Genomic DNA, 27,189 nt, shown 5'->3' on the forward strand with positions numbered 1-27,189 from the left:
ATTCTGACATACTCTCCCAACTTTAAAACTCCATATAGAACATCTTCAAAGCCACCTTACCCCTTAAACTGGGGCAAACTACTATTTAATTTCATTTATTATTTTTAAAAATATATTTTACTAGATAGGAGGTCTCCCATGTTGCCCAGGCTGGTCTCCAACTCCTGGGCTCAAGCGATCCTGCTGTCTTGGACTCCCAGAATACTGGGATTACACGTGTGAGCCACCGTGCCCGGCGTATTTCAGAGCTGGTTTTTAGACTGAGTGTTTAAGAAGACAAAGACATCTCTATTTAGTGAAGAAACTCAACAGCTCAAGGAATTTTCTACTTTAATAAAAGCTGAATATAGACCTACATAAAATTTTACAACCCTGAGACAGTCAAAGACAAATGAAGTTTTAGTAGCTAAAGAAAATACAGCACCGTTCCACATTATGTGTATCTTTAATGCCTACGCCTACCTTTCGTTCATTTAGTGAGCTGAAGAAAAAAATGTTCAAACCCTTATGTGCATTTCCTTAAGTTCCTAGAACACCGAAATACTGACACGTATGATTGTACTATTTCGTATCTGTCGATGATTCTGAATTTCACTAAAAACCGCAAAGGAAACCAATAGTCACACAACTATTCTGATAACCCCACCAAAGAGGAAATAAAGAAAGGAAGTTACTCCGAAAGTCTGACAAGGCAGAAGTGACTGCAGCAGAAGGGCCTCAAGGGTCAGTTCATGAGGACCTTGATTAACGCCCCTACCCCATCTTTACGCCCCCACCCCATCCTTCCGGGTCCTCCCCCTTCTTCAGCGACTGGCTACGAGGCTCATAGGAAAGGTGCGCGGCTTCAGACCGACACGATTCCAGCTTGGCTCCTCCACTTTCGGGGTCGCTGTTTCCACAGCTTTCGAGCAGGATAACCATACTTGTTGCACTTCCCTCACTGGGCTGCCGCCAGCATCATATAGACATACGCTGTCCCAACATAAGCCAAAGCCACCATTACTGAGATAGTCGCCAAACATAACTCAGCTTCGATTCCCCTCCCGGCAAGGCTGGTTCGACCTACAGTTAACAGGAAGCTCCTGGGGGCAGGGACAGGATCCCTGCCTCGGAAGGAGGCCAGACGTGAACGTTGTTTGGACGGCATCTGGATGGTGACGAGGGTGTGAGTAACGCCCCCGGCTCACGCGGTTGGGCTGAGATTTTACTACCAACGACAAAGGGTGCGGAAGCATAGTGCTGAGAAGCAGCCAGCCAAAAAAACTCAACCCCGTCCTCCCCCGCAAAAACAAGTCCCAAAGCCCTGGGCACTACGGAGAGCCGGGCCAAGGAAAAGAGAAAGGCAGAGGGGCGGAATCGGGGCGCCCCATTCAATCCCCGCGGCAGCCGAGCGTCGGTGGGTTCGCGGCTGGGAAGGGGCGCCGCGGGCCTGCTCTCCGGGCGGGGAAGCACCTCCTCCTCACGCCCCCTCAGCCTGCGCCGCCCGCGGGAATCCGCCCCGGACCCCGCCGCCATGTTGGGTCGGGAGAAGTGACACGGACCGGTCGCATACCCAGACCACAGCAAAGCGGCCCGGAGCCCGCGGAGGGGACCTGGCGGGGGCGTAGGCGCCGGAAGGCTGGGGGCCCTGGAGCCTGGCCGGCGTGGCCCGAGTTCCGGTGAGCGGACGGCGGCGCGCGCAGGTAGCCGCAGCCCCAGCCCCGCGCCCGCCCCCGCCCCCGTTAGAAGTGAGGGGGCGGGGCCGGGGGAAGGAGGTGGAGAGTGAGGCCGAGGGGTGGGGAGCCAGGGAACTCCCTCGTCCTGAAGCAACGCGTCCCGGGCCGGCTCTGCCGTGGTTGCTGCCGCCGGGCGCCCCGGGACGAGGAGGTGGAGGAGGGAGAGGGCCCGCGGGCCTCGCCTCCGCCCTCCGCCCCCTCCCGCCACCTCGAGCTGCGGCAGCAGCGACTCATGAGAGCGCGGCCGGAGGACAGGTAAGGACCGGGTGGGGCCCCGCGGGCGGAGGGGTCCACCCCGGCACGGACAGGGCTAGGCCCCAGCGCCCGGAGCTGCCAGCACCGCCGCGGTTCCCCGCCCCCGCGGGCCAGAGTCGGGAAGTTGGGAAGAAACTTCTCCCCTCCCCCGGCTCGCCCGGCGGGCTCGTCTCGTTCCCCGCGCTACCTGCTCGCCCCTGACTCGGTCTCTGCCCCGTTCAGTCCTGCCGGGTCCCGCCCAAATCCGACCTGAGGTCCCAGGGGCGTGGGGACACTCTCCACCGCTTGTCTTTGGGGTCGTGTGGACAGCCCGGCGGCGTGGAGGCGAGGTTTATTTTTGCCCACACGGCCGAAGCGGGGGCGAGGGAAGCGGTCCCTTTTCGGTCCTAAAGGCTGGGGGTCTGTGTGTCGGCCGACGCCGGTAGCAGCTGTGCGGGGAGAGGAGAGGGTGTGTGGGGCGAGTGGGTGAGCCTCTCGGGCTTTACTTGGTTTGATTGAAAACCGCAACATGTTTAAAGTTTTCCTTTGTTTTGGATTGGGGGTTGGGAAATTTACCATTCAGCGTCCACTTTTTCATGCCACTCCGCCTCCCGTTGCGTTCGGTTCCCTGTCCACATGTGTTAAAGAAAATTTTGTCTTAAAGTGTGTTTTTCTTCTTGATAATTGCTTCCAGCTTTCACTTTATTGGGCATGGAGCAGAGTTTTAAGAAGCTCTTTGAAAATCAAGTCTGGTGTAGGGACTTTAGTTTTTGTTTTGTAGTGAGTAGGACTTAACAGTTCGGATTTGGTTGAATTATTTTCTGCATAATTAATTGATATAGGCGTGGAATAACATACGGTCTAATTTGTACATTATTAAAGGAAATAATGAAAGTCTGGTGGAAGCACAATTTTATGTCCATACCATTTATTATGTATATACGTTCCACGGATGTGTGTTTTCACATAGTTGATTTCACGTATATATAATATGATTATAGTATCTTCATGTATTATAATTGTAAGATTAGTGCCAAAGATGTCTTGATAATTTTAAATGTGTTTAAACCATCCTGTTAAATTTCTAAAGTTAAATAACTCACTAAGGAAAATATTACTAAATGTATACACATGACTACATTTAAGGAAAGGTGCATGGTAAATCTAATAACTGTCACAGTGCTTGGCACACGGTGGACAGGAAGCATTTTGGTCAGGTAATAAAGGAGTATCTTGTATGAACCAAGGATCTTGTATGCATCACTTACGATTTTCATATATTGTACAGTAAGGAAGTTTTACTTTAGCAAATAATGTATATGGTTTTGTTGTTTTTGTTTGCTTATAAATGTGAGACCTCTGCCACAGTTGACATGTAAGAAAAGGAAGTTAAATTGTATTTTAATTTTTGGACATTAGCTAAAAGTCGGTGGAGATTTTAAATGCTGGTTGACGTTTCAGAGGGTCCTACATTTGAAATAGACAATTGCCTTTGATCTGAAAACAAAACAGTTTATATCCATGTTTCCAGAATAAAAGATAAAAGGGCTCTTAAAATATATACTCTGTTGTAACCACCGTAATGTTATAATAGCTTTAATTTCGCAGTTAGGTTTTGCTGACTTCATAAACCACAAAATTGATTCCTTTCTGTTCATCTGAAAGTGAAATTACAGCTTTGACCTGTCTTCCGGGGTGAGGTGGAATTTGTCTTATGGTCGAAGTATATGATATTAATACATGGGCTGTTTTTGTGTGTGTGTTTTAGTTCAGGAAATTCACAAGCTGAAAAATTGTTTATGCAAGTAGAATTCCTTCATGGTATGTATTGATAAAAGTATAAATGTGCTAAAAGACTAGAAGTAAACCTGTATAAGTGAAATATTACCAACCGATGGTGTAAGACTTATTCAAAGTTGAAATTTGCATCATGTTAGACAGTAAATAATTTATTACTATGGGTAGTTTTTCTTTACAACATCAGTGTAGGCATCAGTTATTAATTCTATTAGCATTATAGTAAGAAAGAAGACTAACGCCAAAAAAATTTAAGTGATGCTAAACTCTGGTGTCGCCCAAACTTGGGTAATTAAAAAAGAAAAAACCTGCAAGGAAATTTCTGTGAAAGCAAAAATAGAAGCATAGAATACCTGTGGTTCTATGAAAGGAAATATATGGGAAGAGGGAGGAGATTGTGATAGGGACCTGACTTCTGAAGTGGTGACAAAGTTCTTTTAACCTGATAGGAGTTACCAGGGGTATTGGTTTTAGTGTAATTCATTAAGCCCTACGTTTGTGTGCAGAATCTGTTTCTATGTTTTATTTTACATGAATTTTTTTTTAAGGAATCCGATGTGTAATGTACTATATGAGGTGCTTGGTTTAAGAACATAATTTGGTGACTGACTTTAGAACACTACCTAGGCTATCCTTTGCAATAGGAATAGGTTTGTTAAATCATAATTGTTGTATACCAGCTGGTATGTGTAACGACTTTGAACACGTCAGGCTGGGCATGGTGGCTCACACCTGTAATCCCAGCACTTTGGGAGGCGGAGGCAAGGGGATCACTTGAGACCAGGAGTTTGAGACCAGCCTGGCCAACATAGTGAAACCACATAAAAGTACAAAAATTATCTGGGTGTGGTGGTGCACCCCTGTAATCCCAGCTACCTGGGAGGCTGAGGCACAAGAATCGCTTGAAACCCGGAGACAGCGATTGCAGTGAGCTGAGATAGTGCTACTGCATTGCAACCTGGGCAACAGAGTGAGATTGTCTCAAAAAAAAAAGTCAAATACTCCCAAATGTACAATAATTAGAGAATTGTTGGGAAAAAAATTCTAAATAAAGTTCTACTTGGTCTTCTTTCGTAAGTTAATTGTTTTAATATTTTGAGAGACGACACAGGTTTTACAAAATTAAAATCCGCTTCAGCTTGTGTATTGTAAATAACCAATAGAAGATAATCAAAATGTTTATTGAACGAATGGATACTGTTCTGTCATCAAATACTCTGTTTTTCTGAAAATTACATAACATGACAAAACTCAATTATGACATCAAGATCGTAAGTTTTGACTTTTATCTATTTTCAGTTTTCTAGAACGGTAATTCTTTAGATCAGTAATTTCAGCCTTAGTTTTTATATTCTTAAGAATGCCATGAAATCTCAGCATAAAATAAGCTTTTGTTTAAAGTTTATGAAGATTTGCAGCACCTGAAGGATGAATATGTTTTGGTTCTAAATTACAATATGGTGTTGGAGTTTCAGAAATGCAGAGAATCATTTATTTGCTTTATGTAATGGCTTGCTGTTTTAGTTGTTCACATTGTGGCTTTGCATTGTTGTAGAGTTGAAGAAGGGATCACATCTGTGCCAGATTCTTATATCACAGGAACTTTTGGTCATGTTGTAAAGGTGATGTTTGTGGTGCAGGCTTTGTTGTGTGAATATTTACAGGAAGTTTTAGTAAGATCTTCCATTGTTTAGAACCCCACATGGCTTAGGTCACCTTCAGTTCACATTTAAACAGGTTTATAATATAAATGTAAGTGCCATAGCGAGGTACAACTACTTTTCTTTAAAGGAAATCATCTGTTTCTATTAAAGTGTGTTGTCTTATTGGTAGTTCGTGTATGGCTATGGCAGGGTATGTATTATCTCTTTTCTTCCTCCCAGCTGCTCCAGTGCCACAATTAGGCTGAGTATTGCTCAGCTGCAGCTGCTGGGTGATTACTAACCATCCAGCTCCTGTCTAAACTCAGAGGCAGATTTAGCAAAAGGAGCTATAGTAACAGTAGAGGGTGAAAGAGAAGAGCCAGTGCTGCCGCCAATATCATTTTCACATGTCTGTATGCCAAGGAATCGTTGGCTACGGCAGCACTACTGTTGTCTTGGAACTAGCAGACTTGATGGCAATATATCCTGGTCTGGATTTGGGCTTACCTTTAAGATCTGAAAGCCCACTCCAGGAAAGACAGAGAATCCTGTAATTTTAGAGTATAGAATAATGTACTGTTGAGGTACTAATGGACTGAGTTACAAGCCTCTGTGCCTCAACTCCTTCCCCCGCCTGCCAAATCTAGGGTAGCAGTGCCCTTCAGTTTCTCTTGTTCAAATGTACAGTAAGCTGTGAGACTGCAGGTTCCTTGTAGCATTATACTTCCTTTTGCTTTAAGCTGTGATTCTTAGAATTGCTCCTTTTACTGTTGTTTAGGGGAGGGGAGTAGAACTGCTGGCATGTAGGTTCTTTGGACTCTACTTTCTCCTAGGAAGTGGAAGGCCTTCAAGAGGAATTAGCTATACATTGCATATCCCCTGTGGCTGCCTGAATTTTGCTAGTAGGAACTCTGCGTTCTTTTCCTTTTGTTCTTTCTTTATCCCTGGTGTTTGAGAAGATGGACATCAACAGTTGCAAATACATTATCAGCTATATATGGCAATCCCCAGACTGGAAGATGCCATAGGCAAATTTTGCTGCTTTTAAAATGTTGCTCAGCTTATAAATATGCCAAGCAAATAGCAACAGTTGCATCTTTTCTGTTTTTTTGTTTTGCTTTGTTTTTGAGACAGGATCTCGCTCTGTTGCCCAGAGTGGAGTGCAGTGGTGCAGTCACAGCTCACTGCAGCCTTGACCTCCGGGGCCCAAGGGATCCTCCCACTTTAGCCTCCTGAGTAGCAGGGACCACAGGTGTGCACCACCATACCTGGCTTTTTTTTTTTTTTTTTTTTTTTTTGACGGAGTCTGACTCTGTTGCCCAGGCTGGAGTGCAATGGCATGATCTTGGCTCACTGCAACCTCTGCCTCCCAGGTTGAAGTGATTCTCTTGCCTCATCCTCCCGAGTAGCTGGGATTACAGGCATGCACCACCACGCCCGGCTAATTTTTGTATTTTTAGTAGAGACGGGGTTTCACTGTGTTGGCCAGACTGGAGCATGCCTGACTAATTTTTGAACTTTTTGGAGAGATAGGGTCTCACCATGTTGTCCAGGCTGGTCTCAAACTCCTGGGTTCCAGCGATCCACCTGCCTGGGCCTCCCAAAATGCTGGGATTATAGGCCACCACACCCAGCCACAGCAGCGTCTTGTCCTTGCTTTTACCACTACTGTCTACTGAAAATCTGGAGACAATTCCTTTGACTTACCTTGTCTTTGGTAATTTGGGTTTGGCTAATTTGGGATGGAGATTAGAGAGGATTGAGAAAAGTAGTGCTCAAACTTGTATAACCAGAGGAAGGATGAGGTACAGGAAGACCATACATTTGAACATTAAGTACACATCATTATGGCATATACTTAGCAAGACATTGGTGTTATGACCTCTTTGTGCTCCCACAAAACACTTATGTCAAAACACACCTCTCCTTGCATTGTAGTTCTTTCCATGCTTGTCTGTTATTCTTGACCTAGTATTCACTGTGTCAAGGAGCTGTTTTATAGCATCTTTGAGAACAGCCCTTACCACAATAAATACTGAATAAATTCTAAATTGCATGTAGGGATGTGGTTGTAGGCAGATTTATATGAATTTACTACTACAGACAAATGTTTTGAGTACAGCTCTACTAAAATGTTGTAAAACTAGCTTAATGCTTTTTCATAGCTCTAAGTTAATTCTTTAGATTTTTGCTCTCAAGGTTTTATTCTAGAAGGTGATTTTACAAAATAGCTTAAGCAATCCTTCAATCATTAATTTAAAGGTCATTTTGATATTTCTAATATGAACTGAAAATTTGTTGTAGTTGAAGTTAAACTAGTCTCTAGTAAGATTTATTTTAAATAAATACATTGTACTATTTTAGCGAATAGAAGTCCAAGTTATGCTAAAGACAAATCCTAGATTTAAAAAAAAATGCGTTTAGTATCTCATCACAGTAGTGACAATCAGTATCGCAATTATGACTTGTTCATATATACCTAGAACAAAAAGAAAAAAGTCCTGATTGTCTTGCGGTAATGTGTGTGAAGGAATGCATAATTCGTAGGTATACTTTTGCTGAGTTATTGGGGGTGAGGACGGAACAGGAAGTGCTGGGAGGAAAAGGACTGACCACTGAAACTTCAAGATTGTTTGATTTTCAGCCTCTGTTCCCAACAAATTGTGGATTCTAGGTTTTCTTCAACTGACATAAGAGGATTTTCACTTCTCTAATTTTTTAATGTAACTTTTCAGTTTCTTAGCATTAAGTAGAAATTGGGGTGAGGTGGAGAAAGTTGGTGGTGGTTGTGTATAAGTTTAATACTTCAAATTGTTTCCTGGCAAATGTGTTGACTTCTAACTTTTGTTCTGATGTGATTAATATTTTACAGATAAGGATACTTTAAAAATAATAGCAGTCAGACATTTGGAAGGAGCAGAGAAGGCAATATGGTGTTATAAGGAAAGGACTGGAAGGTAGAGCACTCTCTAGATTTTAGTTTCATTTCTGATGGTGAAGAGCTGTTTAGCCTTGGTCAGTTCAGTAAACTCCCTAGGCCTTAGTTTAGCAATTTGAAACAAAAGGTAGTTGGGCCTGATGGTTTCTAATAGTTTCTCCGCTTTATATAAATGTGTTTTCTGCCACAGTTGAAGTTGTTACAATATAGTCATGCTCTGCCTAAGGAAGTTTCAGTCCATGATGGTGATCCTCTAAGATGATAGTAGAGCTGCCTTACACAGGTGTACCATTTTTCTTTATACTGTGTAATTACTGATCTGTTCTACATTTAGTTATGTTTAAATACACAAATACTTACTGTGTTACAGTTGCTTGCAGTATTCTGTACTGTTGCCTGCTGTACAGGTTTGTAGCCTGAGAGAAATAGGCCATGCTATATGGCCCAAGGTTGTAGTCAGCTATACCACGTAGGTTTGTGTAAGTACACTCTAGAGTGTTCACATAATGTCAGAATTGCCTAATGAGGCATTTCTCAGAATATATGTTAAGTGATGCATGACTGTATTGATAAAATTTTAAGGAAATGTTTGAGTCTCAATTTTGGAATCAAATTAGCTATAAGGAAAGATTATAAAAAACTGACCCATGGACTTGGCACGGAACTTTCTCAAGCAAATTGCAGTTATACTAATTAAGCAAACGTTTATTAAACCTGTGGTGTGACAAATATTACGCTAGGTTTTTGTTTTCTGGTTTTTTTTTTTTTTTTTTGAGTTGGAGTCTCGCTCTGTCTCCCAGGCTGGAGTGCAGTGGCTCAATCTCGGCTCACTACAACCTCAGCCTCCTGGGTTCAAGTGATTCTCCTGCCTCAGCCTCCCAAGTAGCTGGGATTACAGGTGTGTGCCACCACGCCCGGCTAATTTTTGTGTTTTTAGTAGAGAATGGGGTTTCTTCATGTTGGTCAGGCTGGTCTCCAACTTCCTATCTCAGGTGATCCACCTGCCTTGGCCTCGCAAAGTGCCAGGCTTACAGGTATGAGCCACCTCAGCCGGCCTTTTTTTGTTTTTGTTTTTGTTTTTGAGACGCAGTCTCGGCTCACTGCAACCTCTGCCTCCCGGGTTCAAGCAGTTCTCCCTGCCTCATCCTCCTGAGTAGCTGGGATTACAGGTGTGTGCCACCATACTCAGCTAATTTTCTTATTTTTAATAGGGATGGGGTTTCACCATGTTGGCCTGGTTGGTCTTGAACTACTGACCTCAGGTGATCTACCTGCCTTGGCCTCCCAAAGTGTTGGGATTGTAGACGTGAGCCACTGCGCCCAGCCCAGATTTTTTCGTAATAAAATTAGAAAAATGACTTAATTATTCTGTTGAAGTGGATAGTTATGATGTCAATTAACAAGTAATCGTGGCTGTTTGAATAAAAACTTTGCAACATTATATCAGAAAAATAGCCACTATTATCAAAATTTACACTTAATTTTTTTAATTGACAAAGGTATGGACAACTTGTTCTTGATATTTGTTTTTATACACATACAGTTAATATTTAGAACAAGACAAGCATGGCATTGGAAAATGTTTTACTTTTTAAGTTTTGTGAAATAGATTTTCTAAAACAAAGAAACTAAAATTATAGTGTTTCGAAAGTTTGTAAGTTGATGTTTGAAAAGTAGAATCTGTAGGCCGGGCACAGTGGCTCACGCCTGTAATCCCAGCACTTTGGGAGGCTGAGGCGGGCGGATCACAAGGTCAGGAGATCGAGACCATCCTGGCTAACATGGTGAAACCCCACCTCTACTAAAAAATACAAAAAATCAGCCGGGCGTGGTGGCGGGCGCCTGTAGTCCCAGCTACTTGGGAGGTTGAGGCAGGAGAATGGCGCAAATCCGGGAGGCGGAGCTTGCAGTGAGCCAAGATTGCGCCACTGCACTCCAGCCTGGGCACAAGAGGGAGACTCTGTCTCAAAAAAAAAAAAAAAATTAGAGTCTGTTTTTCCAGGAAGTCTTTTCTGTAACATAAGCCTTTTGGCCTGATTTCTAGGCAGCCCGTTGGAGTCTTATAAAAGCCTCACAAATAGGTAAAATGTTTTGGTGGTAAAATATTTTCTGACTGATTCTCAGTTTTTGCCTTGTTTTTGTTAACTGCTGAGCTCTTTGATCAAATAAAATATTTGGCCTACAAATGCTCTGATTGTGAGGTTGGTGAACCCTGTAGCCTTGCCAGTCACCCTCCTTTCCCACCTTACCAGCTCCTCACTATTTAAAAATCACTGTTTCGAGTTCCCTGTTAGGATACTCAGATTCTCCCTGTAAGGCATTGCTGTTAAGCTTAATTTAAGTACAGAAACTTCCCTAGATTTCCCCACCTGCTTGATAGGCGCTGTGTGAAACGTGCCTCATACTCTAACTCTATAGGACAGTATGAGTTACAGAAAAGCTTCAAAAGATTGGGAGTAATAAACAAAAATAGTAGAAAAGGGTTTGAGAAAATGAGGAGTGTTATAATATGGAGTTTGTAACTTTATCTTCTCTGTCCTTTTTCATTTCCCACCCATTCACTCCTCTTTGGCATTGGGTAGGGAAAGAAGAAAGCCTTTCCTGTAATAGGTACTATGCCACACTTTTGTATGCATTATCACATTTGACTTGAATCTTTGAAATGTGTTTCCAAAATACACAGAAAAATTAGGAATGAGATGGGTATTTATTTTTTATTTTTGAGACAGAGTCTCACTGTGTCACCCAGGCTGGAGTGCAGTGGCAAAACCTTGGTTCACTGCAGCTTCTGCCTCCCAGGCTCAAGTGATCCTCCCACCTTAGTCTCTGAGTAGCTGCTAGGACCACAGTTGTGAGCCCCCATGCCCTGCTAATTTTTTGTTTTTAATTTTTAAAATTTAAAATGTCTCACCATGTTGCTCAGACTCGTCTTAAACCCCCTAGGTTCAAGGGATCCCCCCGCCTCAGCCTCCCAAGGTGCTGGGATTACAGGTGTGAGCCACCATGCCCGGCCTGTTTTTTTTTATTTTTTTTTTAGAATAGAGACAGGATTTCGCCATGTTGCCCAGGCTGTCTTGAACTCCTAGGCTCAAGCAGTCCGCTTGCCTCAGCCTCCTGAAGTGCTAGGATTACCGGTGTGAGCGACTGTGCTGGATCCCTTGATGTAGGAATTTATTACAGATGAAGAAACTGAGGATCAGAAAGTATATATAATTTGCTAAGGTCACACAACTAGCAGAACTGGGATTTAAATCTAGGGCTGACTACAAGCCTGTTGTATATGCCGTAACTTTTTTAGGAATGAGGAGCAATGATGGAAAGGGAGATTTCTTGTCTTTTTTCTTCTTCATTAAATAGTGCATTTGAATTGTTGGCAAAGAATGTTCAATTAATACTTTTTTTTTTTTTGAGATGGAGTTTCACTCTTGTTGCTCAGGCTAGAGTGCAATGGCGCGATCTCTGCTCACTGCAACCTCTGCCTCCCGGGTTCAAGCGATTCTTCTGCCTCGGCCTCCTGAGTAGCTGGGATTACAGGCATATACCACCATGCCCAGCTTATTGTTTGTATTTTTAGTAGAGATGGGATTTCTCCATGTTGGTCAGGCTGATCTCGAACTCCTGACCTCAGGTGATCCGCCTCGGCCTCCCAGAGTGCTGGAATTACAGGCATGAGCCACCGCGCCCAGCAATACTTTTTAATTATTTTATTTTCTTTCTTTTTTTTATTTTTTATTTTATTTTTCTTTCTTTCTGTTTGGCCAGGCTGGAGTGCAGTGGCGTGATCATAGCTCATTACAGCCTCGAACTCCTTGGCTCAAGTAATCTTCCTGAGCAGCTGAGACTACAGGCTTGAGCTACTACACCCAGCCTATGCTTTTCTTTTTAATGGAAGTAACTTTGTGGTGCATGTTTTATAATAGACATCAGATGTTAATTAAGGTCAGATATTAAATACGTTCATTAACTGAAAAATATGTATTATTACACTAACAACTGTAGCAAATGCCATCTTTTTGTAAGTTGGGGTTAGTAATGGAAAATGATGTACTAAGTCCAAGACATTCTTCATCTTTTTATAAAATAAGGTGTTTGTTCAGCCAGATTAGCAGAGCATGTTTTCCCAATAAAGTTTCTTTTTTTCCTAAACTTAACTCATCAAAAGAATAAAGAAACATGCAAAAGATGAGTTATTACACTAAACTGTAGCAAATGTTGCCCTTTTGTAGGTTTGGGTTTGTGAAGTCTATATATTCTCTCTCTGTATATACACATACACACTCTCTATACATACATATACACATATATATGGAGTGTGTACTCAAATCTGTCTTCTGCCTCAGAAGCTGGATCAAATTGCTACTGTACAATATTGCCTTTATTTCTACTAATTATATCATTTATTTCTAGGTGAGTTAGTAGAGATAGATGGAAGGTCTTTATTGCCTGATGATTTAGTCAACATGTCAGACGTGTTGCGGAAAGACAGCCATTTTCTAATTTGCCCTGTCACTATAATAGCAGTTTCCTACGTCTTGGTACAGACTCATCAGTCATTCAAGGCTATACTTCTAGAGGAAGCAAGGGTTCTTCCATACTGGCTTGTTCCTCATTCTTATAGTCTTCTATACTAGTTGGTTCCTGTACATCATTTTTTTGAGACAGAGGGTCACTCTGTCTCCCAGGCTGGAGTCCAGTGGCACAATCACCGCTTACTGCAGCCTCTTCTTCCTGGGCTCAAGAAATGCAGTCACCTCAGCCTCCCCAGTAGCTGCGACACAGGTGTGCACCACTATGCCTGGCTAATTTTATTTAATTTTTATTTTTATATTTTTTTGAGACAGAATCTTGTTCTGTCGCCAGGCTGGAATGCTGTGGCATGATCTCAGCTCACTGCAACCTCCAACTCCCCAGGTCAAGCGATTCTCCTGCCTCAGCCTCCTGAGTAGCTGGGATTACAGGCACACGCCACCATGCCCAGCTAATTTTTGTATTTTTAGTTGAGACGGAGTTTCACCATGTTGGCCAGGATGGTCTCAATCTCCTGACCTCGTGATCCACCCACCTCAGCCTCCCAAAGTGCTGGGATTACAGTCGTGAGCCACCACACCCGGCCTTTGTTTTTATTTTTCCAGAGACGGGGCATTCCTCTGTTGCCCAGGCTGGTCTCAAACTCCTGAGTTTGATCCTCCCCGACCTTGGCCTTCCAGAGTGCTGAGATTATAGGCATGAGCCACCACCTCCAGCCTTGTAACTATTATTGTTATATGAACATCACTGTCTGGAAGAAGAGTCTCATCTAAAGCTACCAGTGGAAATTTTATTTGCCACTCTCTTGCCACTGTGTCAAGTTCTTACGTTAATAGTAATTTCCTTCACCATCTTAGTAGCCTTTTCTTCTTTGATTTCCTTTTATTTCTCCAAATGTATCTAAGAATGTACCCTTTGTCCTCCCTAATAAGCTGAAACATTGTTTTCTAGCGGGAATACTAGCTTAATTTTTGTAGCATTATTATCCAGCAAAGAATATCTACGGTACAACTCCTTCACATGTTAACTCAACAGTTTATTATTGCCCATGTTTATTAAGTCTTTACATAAAGGTTGGCAGATAGGCTTGGAACTGCCAACTCCAAATGACTGGAATGGCTGCCACTGGAATGTAAGCTCTATGAGGGTAGGGATCTCAGTTTTGGTTACTAAAGTTGTTCCAAGCACATAGAACAATGACACATAGACATTTATTAAGTATTTTTGATTGTAGGAACATGCAGCAGTCAGCTGGCATTGTCTGCCTATCATGGGCCTGAGAGAAAGAAGTAACAAGTAGTTCTTCACTAAAAGCTCAGGCAGTAACCACAAATGTTTTTGACTCAAGACTCTTTGAAGTGGTAGACTTGTGCTAAACTAGTATCATTAATGCTCAGGATGAATTTCAAATAAGCATTCTACTTGAGTCTGATGGAGAAACTAAGGTTTGATTCAGTTTAATAGCTTGTAAATGTTAAAGAGCACTATTTAACCTAAGCATATTCACCCACTTACAATATAGGAGTTCTGTTTCTTTATATCATATTCTGTAAATATCGAATAACCATACTTCTTTTTTTTGTTGTTTTTTGTTTTTGTTTGTTTGTTTTGAGACAGAGTCTCGTTCTGTAGCCCAGGCTGGAGTGCAGTGTAACGATCTCTGCTCATTGCAACCTCTGCCTCCTGGGTTCAAGTGATCCTCCCACCTCAGCCTCCCAACTAGCTGGGATTACAGGTGTATGCCACCATGTCCAGCTAATTTTTGTATTTGTATCTGTATTTTTTATTTTTAAATTAATTTTTTTTTTGAAATGGGGTCTCACTCTATTGCCCAGGCTGGAGTGCAGTGGCACGATCTCAGCTCACTGTTACCTCCACCTCCCAGGTTCAAGCGATTCTCCTGCCTCAGCCTCCTGAGTCCCTCAGATTACAGGTGTGCACCACCTTGCCTGGCTACATTTTGTATTTTTAGTAGAGATGGGTTTCACCATGTTAGTCAGGCTAGTCTCAAACTCCTGACCTCAAGTGATCCACCCACCTCAGCCTCCCAGAGTGCTGGGATTACAGGCGTGAGCCACCATGCCCAGCGTCGCAATTATACTTCCTAAAAACTCTGGCACACATCAGTTCCTCTTACTTTACATTGATATAAGCAAGTCATATGGATTTATCTGAGTGTAAGGAGAGCTGGAAAAAATAGTTCCTAGCAGGTCAGCCACCTCCCAGTGAGGACTGCATACCGTAGAAGGGGAGAATGAATTTTGGAAGAACAAGTAGTTATCTCTGTCACAGAAGGGGATGAAAAGTACAGTAGTTACACAAGTTAGACATCTGTATGGAAAATACTATTTGGTTGTACAAATGTGGTTAGAATATTTGAAAGGTATGGGCATCGATGGTATCTTAATTCAGGTTACAGTATTGGTATAAAGCAAACTGGTTAGTCCAACAGCTTCTGGAAATGTGTTTCTTAAAGCAGAGCATCTGACTAATTTAATTTTATATTTGAGGTGGTAAGCTGTTAAGATATTTGCTATTTTGAACTTAATTAGGATCAATAGAAAAAAAAAAAAGCTAGTGATATGTAAATTCTAGAAAGAACCTTTGCAGATAGAAGCCGTGTCATCTTGGGTTTATATTAAAAGTAGCAGGAAAGAGAGTTCTGGATTTTAAGATGTGTGCACTAGACTTTAGGAAACATTGGAAAACCGGTAAGAGTGAGGCTTAAAATTCTAACAGTGTACCCCCTGAAGGAGTGAAAAGTCTTAAAATGCCCCAGACTTCTTATATGAAAGGTTAGGAAGTACACTGGTGGAGGGAGGGAGTCAGAGTAGAACAAGTATTATATGTCCATTTACATAGCACTTCTAGTGATTGAGAAAAGATACTAATTAGCCATATCAAAGAATTCCATGGGGGTAGTAGCAGGTAGAAATTAGGGTGGAGCTAAAGTGGCTCCCCTGCGCATCTTCTCACCATCTCCCCTTTTCCCCTGCCTCACCCCATCATCACTCCAACTGGGTCTTAGTTTTTGTTTTATTTTGTTTTTGTTTAAATGCATAGACTGTAAGTCAGAAGGAGAAACTCATGACAAATGTCAAGTAGAAGAGAGGGTTGTGAACCTCTTAGGATGTTGTCAGATGATGAATAGGATTTTTACAATGACTGATGTTTCAAAAAAGGGAAAACAATATTGATGATTCTTAGAGATAAATTTATAGCAAGAGTAAGAAGTCATGAATCTACAGTTCAGGAAACTTGAAATAATAGGTGACACAGAACACATAGTGTGTCTCCTTTTTATCTTCTCATTTCTGTAACAAGAAGTTGCTCTTTAAATTAGAAAAACTAGAACAAACAAAAATAAAATAGACAATACACTTATCTGGCAGGATAGATACCATGATCATGAAGGTGGTTCCCAGAGTGAGGCTCATCCATTGCACTCTGGTTGTGCTGACCCCTGTGATTTCCTCAAATGCAGAATTTGTAGTAGTGAGGGACTGTGTTCGTGCTTTTCCCCTGTCATTTTTTTGTCATAAGAGATCATAGTGTGAAGTTTATAATATTAAAAACAAATAAATAATAAGAAAATAGTAAGATGCATGTAGCTTTACATGATTTCATGTCTCTAGGTCTAGAAGAATTCCAAGGTTCTGAAAGATATTTCTGATACTTCCTGGGCCCTACCAGTAAGAGAGAAATCATGGAGACAGGTAGATATCTTAGAAAAATGATTAGATGTTGCCTTAAAGGTGAATGTTAATAAATGCAGACACTGAAAGTTGCCTTTGATTCCTGACAGTTTTTAAAAAGTTTGTTAAACAGATGTTTGTTATCATATTGAAGCAATTTGAAGATTATAAAGAAGTAATTTTTTTTTTTTTTTTTTGAGACTGAGTCTGGCTCTGTCGCCCAGGCTGGAGTGCGGTGGCCGGATCTCAGCTCACTGCAAGCTCCGCCTCCCGGGTTCACGCCATTCTCCTGCCTCAGCCTCCCGAGTAGCTGGGACCACAGGCGCCCGCCACTTCGCCCGGCTAGTTTTTTTTGTATTTTTTAGTAGAGACGGGGTTTCACCGTGTTAGCCAGGATGGTCTCGATCTCCTGACCTCGTGATCCGCCCGTCTCGGCCTCCCAAAGTGCTGGGATTACAGGCTTGAGCCACCGCGCCCGGCCAGAAGTAATTTTTAACAGTTGTTGAGAAGTGCTTTATTGAACTGCCTTGCCTCTGGAGTTTGAGTAAATGCTGCATATAGGTCATTGTCGGTGGTACTTTCTTGTGTTGGTGAGTGGTCAGACCTCATAAGCTTAGTTTCCTTCTAACAGTAAGGTTCAGTGATTGCTTTTCTACCTGTGTTTTGTTTTTGTTTTTCCTCTTTCCATAATGAAGTGTTCTAATGGCATGATAGGTGTTGCTTTTTCTTTTGGTGATAAACAGAGCCACAGATGTTAGCAGGTTTAAAGCTCTTTCTGTATTTTCTCAGGTTTTTTTTAGGGCGATTGATAGAACATCATTTTATTTTTGTTAGTTATATATATGAATAAAGATATCTTAAAATTATTTTAATTTGCTTTTTCGATTGAAGGCTACTATGCATCTCTCCTTGTGGTGAACTGCTTGCTCATAACCTTTGCCAGTTTTACTCTTGGCTTGTCTTTTTCTTATAAATTTTTAGGGACTCTTCAATATATTATAGATATTCTTTGTCTTTATGTTGCAAAGACTTTTCCATGTCTGTGCATAATGTTCCTTCTATACCTTTTGGATTTTGTGTTTCAAGAATATTTTCTCCACTTGAAGATGATGTTAAAAATTCTCCCTACAGGTTTTTGTTTTGTTTTGTCTTGCAAGTCATTTAGCTCTTTGCTCTGGATTTTATGTGTGTTGTGAGGTAATTTTTTCTTTCCTCAGGTGATATACCTCACTACTGCTAGTTATTAAATCCGTCTTCACACTGGTTCAGAATGCCACCTTTTAGCATTTACAAATTCTTTTTACACTTGGGCCTGTTTCTGGGCTCTTTTTGAGGGATTTAATTGTTTGTTTATTTTTTGAGACGGAGTCTTACTGTCACCCAGGCTGGAGTGCAGTGGTACCTTCTCTGCTCACTGCAACCTCCACCTCCCGGTTCAAGTGCTTCTCCTGCCTCAGCCTCCTGAGTAGCTGAGACTACAGACGCCTGCCACCACACCCGGCTAGTTTTTGTGTTTTTAGTAGAGACGGGTTTCACTTTGTTGGCCAGGCTGGTCTTGAGCTCCTGACCTTGTGATCTGCCCACCTTGGTCTCCCAAAGTGCTGGGATTACCAGCGTGAGCCTCTGCACCCGTCCTAATTGTTTATTTCTATGCCAATACCACATATCTTGATGCTGCTGATTATAACCATGATAACAGCAACTAATGTGTATTGATAATTGACTGTGTGACGGTGCCTGTGATAAATAACATACTTACTAACTCATTTCTCACAGAGCCATCAAGAGTTAAGTATTCTTGATATCTTTAGTTTCATAGATAAATAGACTTCAAGAGGTTAAATTTACTCAAATTACAAGCTAGGACTATAACCTAACTTTGTAACTCCAGAGCCTAGACTCTTTTTTTTTTTGAGATGGAGTCTCGCTCGGTCACCCAGGCTAAAGTGCAGTGGGGCGATCTTGGCTCTGCAGGCTCCACCTCCCTGGTTCACACCATTCTCCTGCCTCAGCCTCCCCCGAGTAGCTGGAACTACAGGCACCCACCACCACACCCGGCTAAGTTTTTGCATTTTTAGTAGAGATGGAGTTTCACCATGTTAGCCAGGATGGTCTCCATCTCCTGACCTCGTGATCTGCCTGCCTCAGCCTCCCAAAGTGCTGGGATTTAGGCGTGAGCCACGGCGCCCGGCCCAGAGCCTATATTCTTAACCATGAGGTTGTGATTCCTAGAAGGACAAATTTCCTGTTTTCCTTTTCAAAACTTTCTCAGCTATTCATATGCATTTACTTTTTCATATGAACTTCCTTGTGATTTTGATTTAATGTTACTTAGATTTATATAGGAAGGATGGGCATCTTTATAATGTACCTTCTAAAAATAAGTGATGTGTTTATTTTTTGAGATTGTCTTTTATATCCCAGTTTTATTTTCTTACATAGACTCTGAACTTTTGTTGTACTTACTCATCAGTCTTATTTGTGTGTGTGTGTGTGTGTGTATGTATTCATTTTAATTTTAAGTTCTGGGATACATGTGCTGACCGTGCAGGTTTGTTACATGGGTATACATGTACCATGGTGGTTTGCTGCACCTGTCAACCCATCATCTAGGTTTTAAGCCCCGCATGCATTAGGTATTTGTCCCAATGCTCCCCCTCCTCTTTCCCCCACCCCCCAACAGGCTGCAGTGTGTGATATTCCCCTCCCTGTGTCCATGTGTTCTCGTCGTTCAACTCCCAGTTATGAGTGAGAACATAACGGTATTTGGTTTTCTGTTCCTGTGTTAGTTTGCTGAGGATAATGATTTCCAACTTCATCCATGTCCCTGCAGAGGACATGAACTCCTTCTTTTTTTATGGCTACATAGTATTCCATGGTGTATAGGTGCCACATTTTCTTTATCCCGTCTGTCATTGATGGGGATTTGGGTTGGTTCCAAGTCTTTGCTGTTGAAAATAGTGCTGCAAGTTTATTTAGAAATAATTTCAAAGTTACAGAAAAGTTGCAAGAGTAGCACAAAGAACTCCTGGATACCCTCCACCCAGATTTACCAGTTGTTAACATTTTGTCACCTTTGCTTTATGGTTCCCTCCTTGGGTATGTGTGTATGTGGGTCCCCGCCACCACCATTTGAAAGTTAATTGCAAACATAATGTCTCAGTACCCTTAAATATTTCGGTATGTATTTCCTAAAACAAGGACATTTTCTTATACAATTGCAGTACAGTTACTGAATTCAACAAGTTCAACATCAGTATAATACAGTTACCTAATTTCCAGTTGCGAATTCAGTTATGTTCCCCAAAAGGGTGTTAACCCTCAGTACCTGTAAATGTGGCCTTATTTGGAAATAGCATCCTTTGGGAGGCCAAGGCAGGCAGATCACGAGGTCAGTAGATTGAGACCATCCTGGCTAATACGGTGAAACCTCATCTGTACTAAAAATACAAAAATTAGTCGGGCGTGGTGGCACGCGCCTGAAGTTCCAGCAACTTGGGAGGCTGAGGCAGGAGAATCGCTTGAACCCGGGAGTCGAGGTTGCAGTGAGCCAAGAATGCGGCCACTCCACTCCAGCCTGGGTGACAGAGCGAGACTCCATCTCAAAAAACAAAACAAAACAAAAACCTAAAACCCACATGTGAAGACAGACACCCGGAGAGAATGCCTTGTGACAACAGAGGCAGAAATTGGTGGGATGCACCTGTAAGCCAGAAGCACGAAGGATTGCCAGCTACCATCAGAAACTAGGAGGAGGCAAGGAAGAATGGTATCCAGAGTTTCAGGGGGAGCATAGCCCTGCTGACACTTTAATTTTGGACATCCTGCCTCCAGAACTATGAGATAATAAATTTGTTGTTTTAAGCCATTTTTTCTACAGCAGCCCTAGGAGGGAACAGTAAAGGAAATGTGGCAAGGAAAGTAATACAATAGTTCATACATTTTTCCATTTGTCCTAATAATATTCTTTATAACAAAAATCCAAAATCCAATCTAGAAATACATGTTGCTTTTAGTTGTCATGTTTCTTTAGTCTCCTTTAATCTGAACATTTCTTCAGTCTTTATCTTTCATGACATTGATTTTTTTGAAAGTTAGACTACTGGTTTTGTATAGTGTACATCAATGAGTTTTTGTTTGATGTTTCCTCATGATTTGATTTAGATTATGAATTTGAGGCAGGAGTACCACATAAAGGCTATTATGTTCTTCAGAGTACAAGACATCAGGAGGCACGCTGTGTTAGTCTGTCCTACTATTGGCAATATTAACTTTGATTACTTAGTTAAGTGATATCTGTCAGGTTTCTTCATAAAATGAGCATTTTTCTCTTTTTAATAAACTATACATAAGGAAATAGTTTTTGCTTCCATTGATGATTCCTTGGCTGAATTAATTATTGCAGTAAGAGTTGTAAAATAATACTTTTCTAGCTCTCTTATTCCAAGTTTAGTAGTTGGGATTCTGTAAGAGAGAACCTTCCTGTTCTTATTTATTTATTAGAGTGACTTATGGATTACCTTAGTCAACTAGTTGTAATCTGTTAGTGTCACCTTTTTTTTTTTTTTTTTTTTGATGCTCAAATTCTATATTTGGTCAGCAAGAGCCTCTTCAAATGAATTCCCGTGTACTTTTGATAGGTCCCTATCATTTATTGAGTACTACTTTATAACTTTTTGGTATATTACAAAACTGCTTATTTCTCAATATATTTTTGTAGCTCCCCTATAGAAATCTGTGTCTGATAGCTTTTCAGTAAATTCTCTTACTTTTTTTGTATAAGGGATCATGTAAATCAGACACAGTAGCTCACACCTGTAATCCCAGTGCTTTGGGAGACTGAGGCGGGAGGATCACTTGAGCCCAGGAGTTTGAGACCAGTCTGAGCGATTTAGTGAGACCCCATCTCTTCAAAAAATTAAAAAATTAGGTGGGTGTGGCGGCAGATGCCTGTAGCCCTAGCTACTCAGGAGGCTGAGATGGGAGGATTGCTTAAGACCAGGAGTTCGAGGCTGTAGTGAGCTATGATATGCCACTGCACTTTAGCCTGGATGACAGAGTGAAACCTCTTTTCAAGTAATAATTATAATGGCCGGGCATGGTGGCTCATACTTGTAATCCCAGCACTTTGGGAGGCCAGGGCGGGTGGATAATGAGGTCTGGAGTTTGAGACCATCCTGGCCAACATGGTGAAACCCTGTCTCTACTAAAAATACAAAAAATGAGCCGGGTGTGGTGGCAAGTGCCTATAGTCCCAGCTACTCGGGGGGCTGAGGCAGGAGTATCACTTGAACCCGGGAGGCGGAGGTTGAGCCCAGATTGCACCACTGCATCCAGCCTGGTGACATAGCGAGACTCTGTCTCAAAGAAAAACAAAATTAATAATTATAATGAGCGTTAAGACTCCTTCTGGTGTTTGCCATTAAGCTGTGATGCCAGGGTTGACTTGAACTTTAGCTATAGATATATAATATTTTGGAAGGATTCCTCTATTTTTAGTTTATAAGAGTTATTAAAAAGTGGGGGTGGGTGTTGATTTAAGCTTTTTTCCCCTTGGCTTTTATTGAAATAAATAGCTTTTTTTCTTTTTCTTTCTTTTTTAAATTTGTTTAAAAACAGAGACAAGGTCTCGCTATATTGCCCAGGCTGATCTTGAACTCTTGGCCTCAAGCAATCCTCCCTTCTCAGCCTTCCAAAGTGCTGGGATTACAGATTTGAGCCACTGCACCTGGCGGTGGCGGCTGCTTCTGCTGCTCCTGCTCCTGCTCCTCCTGCTCCTCCTCTTCTTCCTCCTCTTCCTCCTTCTCCTCCTCCTTCTCCTCCCCTACCCTTTTATTTATGTATGTGTATAAAGAGATGGGGTCTCACTGTGTTTCTGAGGCTGGAGTATAGTGCTATTCACAGGTGTGATTATGGTACTCTATGGCCTTGAATTGCTGGCCTCCTGCCTCAGCCTCCAGAGTAGCTGGGGCTACAGATATGTGCAGCTGCACCTGACTTCCTTATTTTTCATTTTTTTTTTTAACCCAAACCCAAAATGGTCAATATGGCTTCTTTGTTTGTTTGTTTGTTTTTCGAGATGAAGTCTCGCTCTGTCATCCAGTCTGGGGTACAGTGGCACAATCTCAGCTCACTGCACCCTCTGCCTCCCAGGTTGAAACAATTCTCCCGCCTCAGCCTCTGAAGTAGCTGGGATTACAGGCACGTGCAACCACACTTGGCTAAACTTCCTTATTTTTTAATATGGTGAATTAATATTATTAATAGACCCTAAATAGTGTCTATTATGTAAGAATAGTGTATTCTTACATCCTGAGAATACACTATTTTTTTTTAGTAGAAAAACATATAACGGTGGTTATGCACACTCTCCAGTATAATAGATGAGCACTTGAAATGTAGCTAGTCCAAATTGAGATGTACTGTAAGTGTAAAATACACACCCGATTTCAAGTAGCTGGGCTCACAGGCACGTGCCAACACCCCCAGCTAATATTTGTATTTTTAGTAGAGTCAGGATTTCACCATGCTGGCCAGGCGTTCTCAAACTCCTGACCTCAAGTGATCCACCTGCCTCAGCCTCCCAAAGTGCTGGGATTACAGGCGTGAGCCACCATGCCTGGCGCAATACACACCAGATTTTAATACGGAAAAAGAATGTAGAATAATTCAACTATTAAATAGTAATTGCATGTTGAGAACGTTTTTGATATAGTAGGTTAAATAAGATATTAAAATTAATCTCTTTGTTTTACCTTTTTAAATGTGGCTAGTGGAAAATTTAAAATTGCATATGTGGCTTATATTTGTGGTTTACATTATATTTCTATTGGATAGTACTGTTCTGGAGCTAAATTGCCTGAGAGCATCTTTGACCTTAGACTAGTTACCTAATCTGTGTGCCTTAGTTTCCTCATGTTTAAGGGGTGAGTAAAAATAGTCCTTAACTGAAAGGGTGGTTGTAAGGATTAAATTAAATGGGTTAGTACATGCAAGTGTACTTAGGATAGTATTTAGCACATAGCAGCCACCTAATGTTATCTGTTACTATTCTTTTTTTTTTTTTTTTTTTTTTGAGACAGAGTCTCGCTCTATTGCCCAGGCTGGAGTGCAGTGGCCAGATCTCAGCTCACTGCAAGCTCTGCCTCCCGGGTTTACGCCATTCTCCTGCCTCAGCCTCCCGAGTAGCTGGGACTACAGGCGCCCACCACATCGCCTGGCTAGTTTTTTGTATTTTTTAGTAGAGACGGGGTTTCACTGTGTTAGCCAGGATGGTCTCGATCTCCTGACCTCGTGATTCGCCCGTCTCGGCCTCCCAAAGTGCTGGGATTACAGGCTTGAGCCACCGCGCCCGGCCTATCTGTTACTATTCTTAATAAGAATGCAAGCTGCAAGATGCCTCGGACCTTGTTTTGTTCACTGTTGCATCTCTACTTTCTAGGCTTTCTTTCTTTTTTTTTTTTTCTTCAAGTTTCACTCTTGTTGGCCAGGCTGGAGTGCAGTGGCGCAATCTTGGCTCACTGCAACCTCCGCCTCCTGGGCTCAGGTGATTCTCCCACCTCAGCCTCCCGAGAAGCTGGGATTACAAACGCGCGCCACCATGCCTGGCTAATTTTTGTATTTTTAATAGAGACGGGGTTTCACCATGTTGGCCAGGCTGGAATCGAACTCTTGACCTCAGGTGATCCACCCGCCTTGGCCTTCCAAAATGCTGGGATTATAGACGTGAGCCACTGTGCCCAGCCTAGACTTTCAAAAAATATTTTTTTGAATTAATGAATGAATATGGAGAATTTCTGAGAAACCTAGGTAACAGTTGGGAAGGAGCTCTTTTTATAACCCCGGATGTCTGTTGGAAGGATGCTACAACCAAGAAAGCATCCTGTAATACCCATGAAATACATAATATTTGTGCTTTTCTGGTAGTTTTTTAAGACAAGATTTAAACTATTTTAATAGTTATTGCTTTATTTAGGTCTCCTATCTTTTAACTGAGTTATTTTTATTAATTTGTATTTGCCTAGTTAACCATTTTATCTAGTTCTGAAAACTTTATTGGCAGGAGTTATACAAAGTTATCGCTTTCTTTTCAAATCATCTGTGGCTCTAGTACCCTTCTCATACCTAATACTGTGTACTCTCCCTTTGTGTTTCTTGTTTATGATGAAATCTAGTGATTTATCTGTTTCATTGATGTTTATTTGTAAATTATACTGGATTTTTTGTTACACTAAGAGTAAATTAAAAGAAAAGGTAATGAATTAGAAACGAGAAACAGAAATCTCGCTATGATTTACAAATAAAAATTCTTTTGGGAGGTTCCCCCCCGCCCCCCACCCCAAGACGGAGTTTTGCTCTTGTTGCCCAGGCTGGAGTTCAATGATCCCATCTCGGCTCATTGCAACCTCCGCTTCCCGGGTTCAAGCAATTCTCCTGCCTCAGCCTCCCAAATAGCTGGAGTTACAGGCGCGTGCCACTGCGCCTGGCTAATTTTTGTATTTTTAGTAGAGACAGGATTTCACCACATTGGCCAGGATCATCTCAAACTCCTGACCTCAGGTGATCCACCCGCCTTGGTCTTCCAAAGTGCTGGGATTACAGGCATGAGCCACTGCACTCGGCTGAGAGTTTATTTTATTTTATTTTATTTTTATGAGACAGAGTTTCACTCTTGTTGCCCAGGCTGGAGTGCAATGGCACAATCTCAGCTCGTTGCAACTTTCACCTCCCTGGTTCAAGCAATTCTCTTGCCTCAGCCTCCAAGTAGCTGGGATTACAGTCTTGTGCCACTATGCCCCGCTAATTTTTTGTATTTCATGGAGATGGGGTTCTACCACGTTGGTCAGGCTGGTCTTAAACTTCTGACCTCAGGTGACCTACCTGCCTCGGCCTCCCAAAGTGCTGGGGTTACAGGCTTGAACCACTGCGCCTGGCCATTTTTTTTAGATTGTAAATTCCCCTAATTTTGTTTCCTCCTAAATTGCTCAGTTCATTTGTTTATGTTATTTCCCTTTTAGTAACAGGTATATAGGGCTCTGAATTTTGCTCTGAATACAACCTTTGCTGTAGTTCATTGATGTAGAAAATTGTTGGGGTTTTTTGTTTGTTTTGGAGGTTTTTGTTTTTGTTTTGAGACAGAGTCTTGCTCTGTTGCCCAGGCTGAAGTGCAGTGGCATAGTCACGATTCATTGCAGCCTTGACCTCCTGAGCTCAAGTGATCCTCCTACCTTTGCCTCTCAAGTACCTGGGACGACATGCCTGTACTACCACACTTGGCTACTTTTTAAATTTTTTGTAGAGACAGGATCTCCCTACGTTGCCCAGGCTGATCTTGAACTCCTGGGCTCAAACCATCCTCCCACCTCAGCCTCCCAAAGTGTTGGGATTACATGCATGAATCACCATGCCTCGCAAAGTAGTTCTTTTTGAATTGCGGGGTTTGTTCTCTTTTTGACATAAGTGTGTTGGGTCATGAATATTTTAATATAGTCATCTCACTTAGGAAAACTTTGAAAAAATACCTTGTATACCATTTCCTTAGGTTTTATAGCATATATTCTGTTATCAGTACTCAATAAATGCTAAACAACAGTGTGGAAAATTGTTTCCAATCAGAAACAACTAAAGCATGTATAGGTAATTTCATGGAATTTAAAACATCCATTCTCAAAACTAATAATGTTATAAAATGGAGGCCATAATATGATAAATCTTTATATAATTCAGTTCAACAAACTTTTTTACATGCTCTGAGCAAGCAAATACTTCTTATACTGTTTTTGTTTGTTTGAGACAGTCTTTCACTCTGTCACCCAGGCTGGAGTGCAGTGGAGAGATCTTGGTTCACTGCAACCTCTGCCTCCTGGGTTCTAGCGATTCTCGTGCCTCAGCCTCCCAAGTAGCTGGCACTACAGGCACACACCACCACCTCTAGCTAATTTTTAAAAATATATTTTTAGTAGAGACAGGGTTTCACCAAGTTGGCCAAGCTAATCTCAAACTCCTGGCCTCAAGTGATCTGTCCACCTTGGCCTCGCAAAGTGCTGGGATTACAGGCGTGAGCCACTGCGCCTAGCCCTAATACTGTTTTAAGAGCACAAAGTAGTATCAGGATTACAAAAATTCTTAACGTTGTTGCATTCTAAAATAGTTTTCCACAGAATATTTGTGCCTTTCTAGATGGAAACTTCCATATCTGTATATGCTAAACTTTGAAAATCAAAAGGTTTTATTTTTTAATAAAACCTAAAAAATTTTAACATGTATACACATCGTTATTATGTACATATTTTAAGCAATGATTTTAGGGTTAAAATAGTGTAGCCAGAAGTAAGCAATATTTCAGAAATACGAAGTTCTGGCTTTAATTTTTAGGTCATCCTAAGGAATGAAAAGCTGAATATAAATGGTCATTTTATAGCCCATACTAAAAGGCTCCCCCAAGTAATATAAAAATGGAAAGAAAGGAAACATCAACTTTTTTGAGTCGAAAACTTTGTATCTCTTTTTAATATACCACCTTTATTGAACTAGAATAAAACCATTCATGCTATTTCCATATTAATTTTTTTACTTCATTATTTTACTCCAAAAAGCCAGAGGAGGCAAGTTCATATGGTTGGGAGATTCAACATGTAAAT

The 27,189-nt window shown here is 41.7% G+C and overlaps 1 protein-coding gene and 1 pseudogene across 2 annotated transcripts in view; both read left to right on the plus strand.

Annotated features, from left to right (window-relative positions):
• The first annotated feature begins 1,603 nt into the window (after positions 1-1,603).
• YES1 (YES proto-oncogene 1, Src family tyrosine kinase) overlaps positions 1,604-27,189 on the plus strand; it is an 85,889-nt gene continuing 60,303 nt past the window's right edge. Inside the window, exon 1 of one of the 2 annotated variants that reach the window (XM_009192485.4) lies at positions 1,604-1,682. The gene's annotated coding sequence lies outside the window, so the exon portion shown is untranslated. Of the gene's footprint in view, positions 1,683-1,719; positions 1,971-27,189 lie in introns of those variants that run through there. The other variant, XM_003914208.5, reaches the window with a different exon arrangement.
• LOC116271557 lies at positions 16,232-16,378 on the plus strand (annotated as a pseudogene).

This window comes from Papio anubis, chromosome 19 (genome assembly GCF_008728515.1).
Source record: "Papio anubis isolate 15944 chromosome 19, Panubis1.0, whole genome shotgun sequence".
In the NCBI taxonomy this organism is placed as follows: Eukaryota; Metazoa; Chordata; class Mammalia; order Primates; family Cercopithecidae; genus Papio; species Papio anubis.